The following is a 6,000-nucleotide window of genomic DNA, read 5'->3' as shown; positions in this document are numbered from 1 at the left end:
GTAAGAAGCTAGTGGAATCTAAATATATAGTTATTGTAACAAGAAGATTTAGAAGATGAGCATGGGAAACGTATCTCCGTTCACTGAATAATTTTCCAAGTCTGATAGAATGATGGGATCAAAGGGTGAAACCGAAGTCAAGGAAAGTTTTAATATTTATTAGTACAGATAAGACCAGAGAAAGGAAACACATTATAGAATTTTACTACTGTGTGCTAAGGGACCTCGACAATCAGACAGATGCAGCGCCAACAAGATTAAAAGACATCATGCAAATAAAAGCATAGGGGGAATAAACTAAGAAGAATATGATGAGTTCTTTGGAATACACCTTCAACGAATATCGCGAGATGAGGAACAGAACATTTCTTCCAACATCACCAAGAGTATACTGGAACTCAAACGGAGTTCTCCCGGCAGGAAATGTCCAGGACCTGACGAACTGCCCGTTTAATTCTATAAACGATTTTGGAACCTAATAGGAGACAATTTCACCGAAACTGTCGATGAAATCCACTGCCTGCAGAGTTCATACAATGAAAATACTGTTGATCCCGAAGAACAGAGGTTCCAAAAAATAAACAGCTACGGCCGATCTCGCAATTAAATTCAGATTGTAAAATTGCAGCTCGATTAATTAATAAGAGCTTTATACCACACATAGACCAACAGTAGACCTGTGATTTTAGAAGAACGAGTTTACAAACTGCACTTTTTACCTCATTGCGCTAACACAGGTAGGTGACACAAAATGTGGGCTGCTTTCCTCAATCTTCCATAAGGCGATTGATAAAATTAATCAAAATACCTAATAGACACAATGGACTTCCTGCCAAAACCATAGACATCATAACAAATATGGCAGTGTTTGTTACTGCACACATCTCCGTTAAATGTCAAAAAAAAAAAAAGAAATAAGAAGGGGCTTACCAAAGGAAGCCCTTTCTCAATGCCTCTGTTCTGAATATAAAAGGACTTACTAACTATGCATGTTGAGTGGGCAAACAGCGTTGATGAGCACAAGGCTCTTGGAATAGCATTGACAACTACCCTTTTACAGGAATAGCATCGACAACCACCCTTTTACGAATATTGGCAATAAATTGGCGAAAGGTGCCAAGGAAAATCAAGGGAGTTTTGATTGAAATTGTCAATGTAGCGTACACTAGTTCCGGAGAATACTATTTACCAACACGTATCTTTTATCCAAGGCCTACTACATAACACAGTTTATCCCCATCCCGTAAATTTTGGAGAAGACGATCAAGTCCCCCTTAGCAAATTTGTTAAGGAAAGCGAAATTGTTTCGAGTGCCTGTGAAGATAGCAAAATTGTATCTGAACAATGGACAAATGGGACAAAGCCACAACAAGTCTAAAGCGATGTAATTATATGTCAAACGTACATCGAGCATAATGTGTAACAATCCAGGCTACATTACAGCTAAACTATACGACCTTGTCAGGCCCGAAGTGTAGAACAGCTGATCATTTACAAATAATAAATTTTAAACTAACACAATAGGGAATTTAATCTTGGACGAAGCTGTCTCAGCAAAAAGCTTTTAAAATCCAAAAACATTACAACAATAGCGAATTTAGCAGAAAGGAGGGGACACGAAAGGAAAAATAATATAGATACAACATACACTGGAATAGGATGGAATTTAGTCTGGCGAAACATAGGTAGTAATGTTCTTTCGTTTGATGTGAGAACAGCATGATACAAATTAGTTAATAACATCATCAACACTAATGAGCGCCTCTCTGTCCTCAGTTTAAGTGGCACTAACCTCGGCAGTAAATGCAACCTTGTTGACAATGTGCCTCATCGGTTACGTGTGGAGATCGGATTATCAACTGGGGGTTGACCATGGAGACAATTGCTCAAATAAGAACAACTTCCGCAAACATTGTACCGACTTATATTTTCTACAGACCAGATGGAAGTTACTATCCTCAGGCGGAAAATAACACAGTGAACTTGTTAATGGATGAATATACAAGCTACACTTTAACAGTAATGGAAGTGATGAACGTCTTGAATACAAAATGTAAATGGAAATTGAATTCGAAAAAATACTTAAGTACCAGGACCAGGACAAGATACACGCGTAACATGTTCTGAGCTGTCTTTAACAGAGTGGGTATAGGTTAGGGACACGTGACATCCTCGTGGAGGGGGATTGGGCCATGAAGCTCCAGGAGTGCCGCATAAAGGCTCCCGATGCCTCTGACGCACATCGAGCGAGGTGGCGCAGTGGTTAGACACTGGACTCGCATTCGGAAGGACGACGGTTCAATCCCGCGTCCGGCCATCCTGATTTAGGTTTTCCGTGATTTCCCTAAATCACTCCAGGCAAATGCCGGGATGGTTCCTCTGAAAGGGCACGGCCGACTTCCTTCCCCATCCTTCCCTAATCCGATGAGACCGATGACCACGCTGTCTGGTCTCCTTCCCCAAAAACCAACCAACCGATGCCTCTGACGCATTCCCGACCCTTGCCTGCGTCATAGGTCACACATGAAAAATTAATCAGTGGTACAGCAGATACAAGAACAGAACTCAAACACGTGGTGTCTATTACAAAGGATGCTGTTAAAGGCTGAAACTGACGAAAATGACAAGGCAGTGAAGGACTAAGCGATGTTCCTCTTCGGGACGGCTCTATTGTCCCCATAATTTACTCTGGAGGAGACTAAGCAGCATATATCATGATTTAGTTGGGTCTGGATACTGATGAAGAGGTACCTCCTGCTACAGAAGAAGAACATATGGATGCTGAACTGCGACCTGTTGAAGGTGACAGTAAAGATGCATCTCGAATGGATGACATTGTTAAATATTTTCCAGGTGCTACTGCTAAAGACTGGATATTATTTATCATTCTGTAAATGCTCTGACTGATGACTGTAGTTAGCTGTCACCTTACATTTCATTGTAAAATAAACGTTGTTGCTGCCGTTCTTGAGGAATAAAAGAAAGTGGTAAGGAGTGAGCTTGGTAATAAAACGTCATGGTAACGAATGCCAGATGGACCACGAACTTTTCAGCTTTTTTTCTAATTTAGCTATTATCTCTTAATGATGTAGAGATTATCCATCAACGCAACGTGTTTCCGATTACCTTTAATTGGTATGTCACCTTTTCCCATTTTAATAACTGCCTATGCAGACGCAGTTCACCGAAGAGAAGTCCAGTTGCCCAGTTGAATAACATGACGTTGAGCCATACGAAAAAATGGCATTACTTTCCATATATATATATATATATATATATATATATATATATATATATATATATATATATATATTCATGTATCATTTCAAGTCTCTTGAGTGAGCGCGCCAAGTTTCCGTCACTTCCGACAGATGGCCTAGCCGCAGCAAAGTTTCAAAATGACTTCTATATGTGATGTACGTTTCAAGCAACGTGGAGTCATTGAATTCATCACTGCAAAGAAAGCAACTATGAGGAAACTTCACACACGCTTATGCGAAGACTATGGAGCATCTGCTGTCGACAAGAGCAAAGTTAGCCGCTCTGAACACGGAGGCTGGGGTCATCAGAAGGCGGTTTGGTGGAGCTCCACAATTTGCAGCGGTCAGGGAGACCATCCATGGCTGTCACACCTCACCTAGTCTGCTCTGACTTCCACTTGTTTTGGCCATTAAAGGATGCCATTCGTGGAAGACATTTTGAGGACGGTGAGGTGATTCACACAGTGAAGCACTGGCTCCACCACCAGAACAAGGACTGGTACCGACAGGGCATACACGCGCTGTAGGAGGGCCATAGAACGGGATAGAGATTGCGTGGAAAAATAGGGTGTGTAGATGAAACACCATTCTTTCGTGTGTGTAATTCTCGTTATGTTCTATAAAGAATTGTAGAAGAAAAATTGTGGTGCGTTACATTCTGGGCAACTATATACTATGCGGTCAAAAGTATCCGAAAACCCAAAAAACATACGTTTTTCATAGTAGGTGCAGTGCGATGCCACCTACTGCCGGGTACTCCATATCAGCGACCTCGGTAGTCATTAGACATCGTGAGAGAGCAGTATAGGATGCTCCGCTGATCTCATGGGCTTGGAACGTGGTCAGGTGACTGGGTGTCACTTGCGTCATACATTTGTACGCGAGATTTCAAAACGCCTAAACATCCCTAGGTCCACTGTTTCCGATGTGACAGTGAAGGGTAAACGTGAAAGGACTCGTACAGCATAAAAGCGTACAGGCCGCCATCGTCTGTTGAGTGACACAGACCGCCGACAGCTGTAGAGGGTCGTAATGTGTAATAGGCAGACATTTGTCCAGACCATCACACAGGATTTCCAGAGTGCATCAGGATACACTACAAGTACTATGACAGTTAGGCGGGAGGAGAGAATACTTGGATTCCATGGTGGAGCGGCTGCTCATAAGCCACACATCACACCGGTAAATGACAAACGTCCCGTCGCTTGGTGTAATGAGCGTAAACATTGGACGATTGAACAGTGTAAAAACGTTGTGTGGAGTGACGAATCACGGTATACAATGTGGCGATTCGATGGCAGGATGTGGGTAAGGCGAATGCCCGGTGAACGTCATCTGCCGGAGTGTGTAGTGCCAACAGTAAGATTCGGAGGGAGTGGTGACATGGTGTGGTCGTGTTTCTCATGGAGGCTGCTTGCGCCCCTTGTAGTTTTGCGTAGCACTATCACAGCACAGGCTTACATTCATGTTTTAAGCACCTTCTTGTTTCCGACTGTTGAAGAGCGATTCGGGGATGGCGATTGCACGTTTCAACACGATCCAGCACTTGTTCATAATTCACGGCCTATGGCGGAGTGGTTACACGACAATAACATCCCTGTAACGGACTGGCCTGCACAGTGTCGTGACCTGAATCCTATAGAACACCTTTGGGATGTTTTGGAACACCGACTTCGTGCCAGGCCTCACCGACAGACATCGATACCTCTCATCAGTGTAGCACTCAGTGAAGGATGAGCTGGCATTCCTCAATATACCTTCCAGCACCTGATTGAACGTATGCCTGCGAGAGTAGACGCTATCATATATATATATATATATATATATGTATATATATATATATATATATATATATATATGTGTGTGTGTGTGTGTGTGTGTGTGTGTGTGTGTGTGTGTGTGTGATAACGAAGGGGATCATAACATTTCTTCTATGAAACAGTTACGAGCAATATAGGAGTAATGTGTTGGTACATTCTGTTCCTGAGTATTTCAAATTATTTGTGTAATATGAAAAATTGTAAAGAAGAATCTTTGTAACACGGAAAAAGCCCTTCCGAATCCACATCCGTGTAACATACTTTCTTCTTGAATCTGTGATAAATGTACGATGTGTGACAATAACGTAATGAGACTGATGTGAAAAAAATGTTGGTACCGTTTTAGTCAAGTTTAGTGTTGTCTCCTTCAAAGTAGTTCCATTCTGATTGCACACACTTTTTCCAGCGCTTCTGCCATTGATGGTAACATTTCTATAACTCATCTCATGTAATATCCTCCAAGACCCTCGTCACAGCCTTTTGGACATCTTGTGTTGTTTGAAAATGGTGTCCCTTGACCGCCGTTTTGACTCTTGGAAATAAAAAAAAGTCGCACGGAGCGATATCTGGTGAATAAGGTGGCAGTGGTGGTACTGAAATTTGTTTTGAGCTTAAAAATTGCTGTACTGACAGAGCAGTATTGGATGGCACATTATCGTCATGCAGAATCCAACTATCGGTAATGTTGGCATGGACACGAAGAACTCTTTTACGAACTCATTCTAAAATTTCTTTATAGTAATATTGGTTAGGTATTTGTCCACTCTTTGTGAACATGCATCCTGGCCAAGTTGACATCCGTCCGCGAGGTTGATGGTCGTCCAATGCGGTCTTCATCTTCAACATTCGTTCTGCCTTCACTAAACTTTTTATGCCAACGAGAAACTTGAGCTCTTGACATAACCTCCTCTCCAAAAGCC

This window comes from Schistocerca cancellata, chromosome 9, assembly GCF_023864275.1.
Source record: "Schistocerca cancellata isolate TAMUIC-IGC-003103 chromosome 9, iqSchCanc2.1, whole genome shotgun sequence".
NCBI lineage: Eukaryota > Metazoa > Arthropoda > Insecta > Orthoptera > Acrididae > Schistocerca > Schistocerca cancellata.
The sequence above is the reverse complement of the archived record's forward strand: the minus strand, read 5'-3'. Positions refer to the sequence as shown.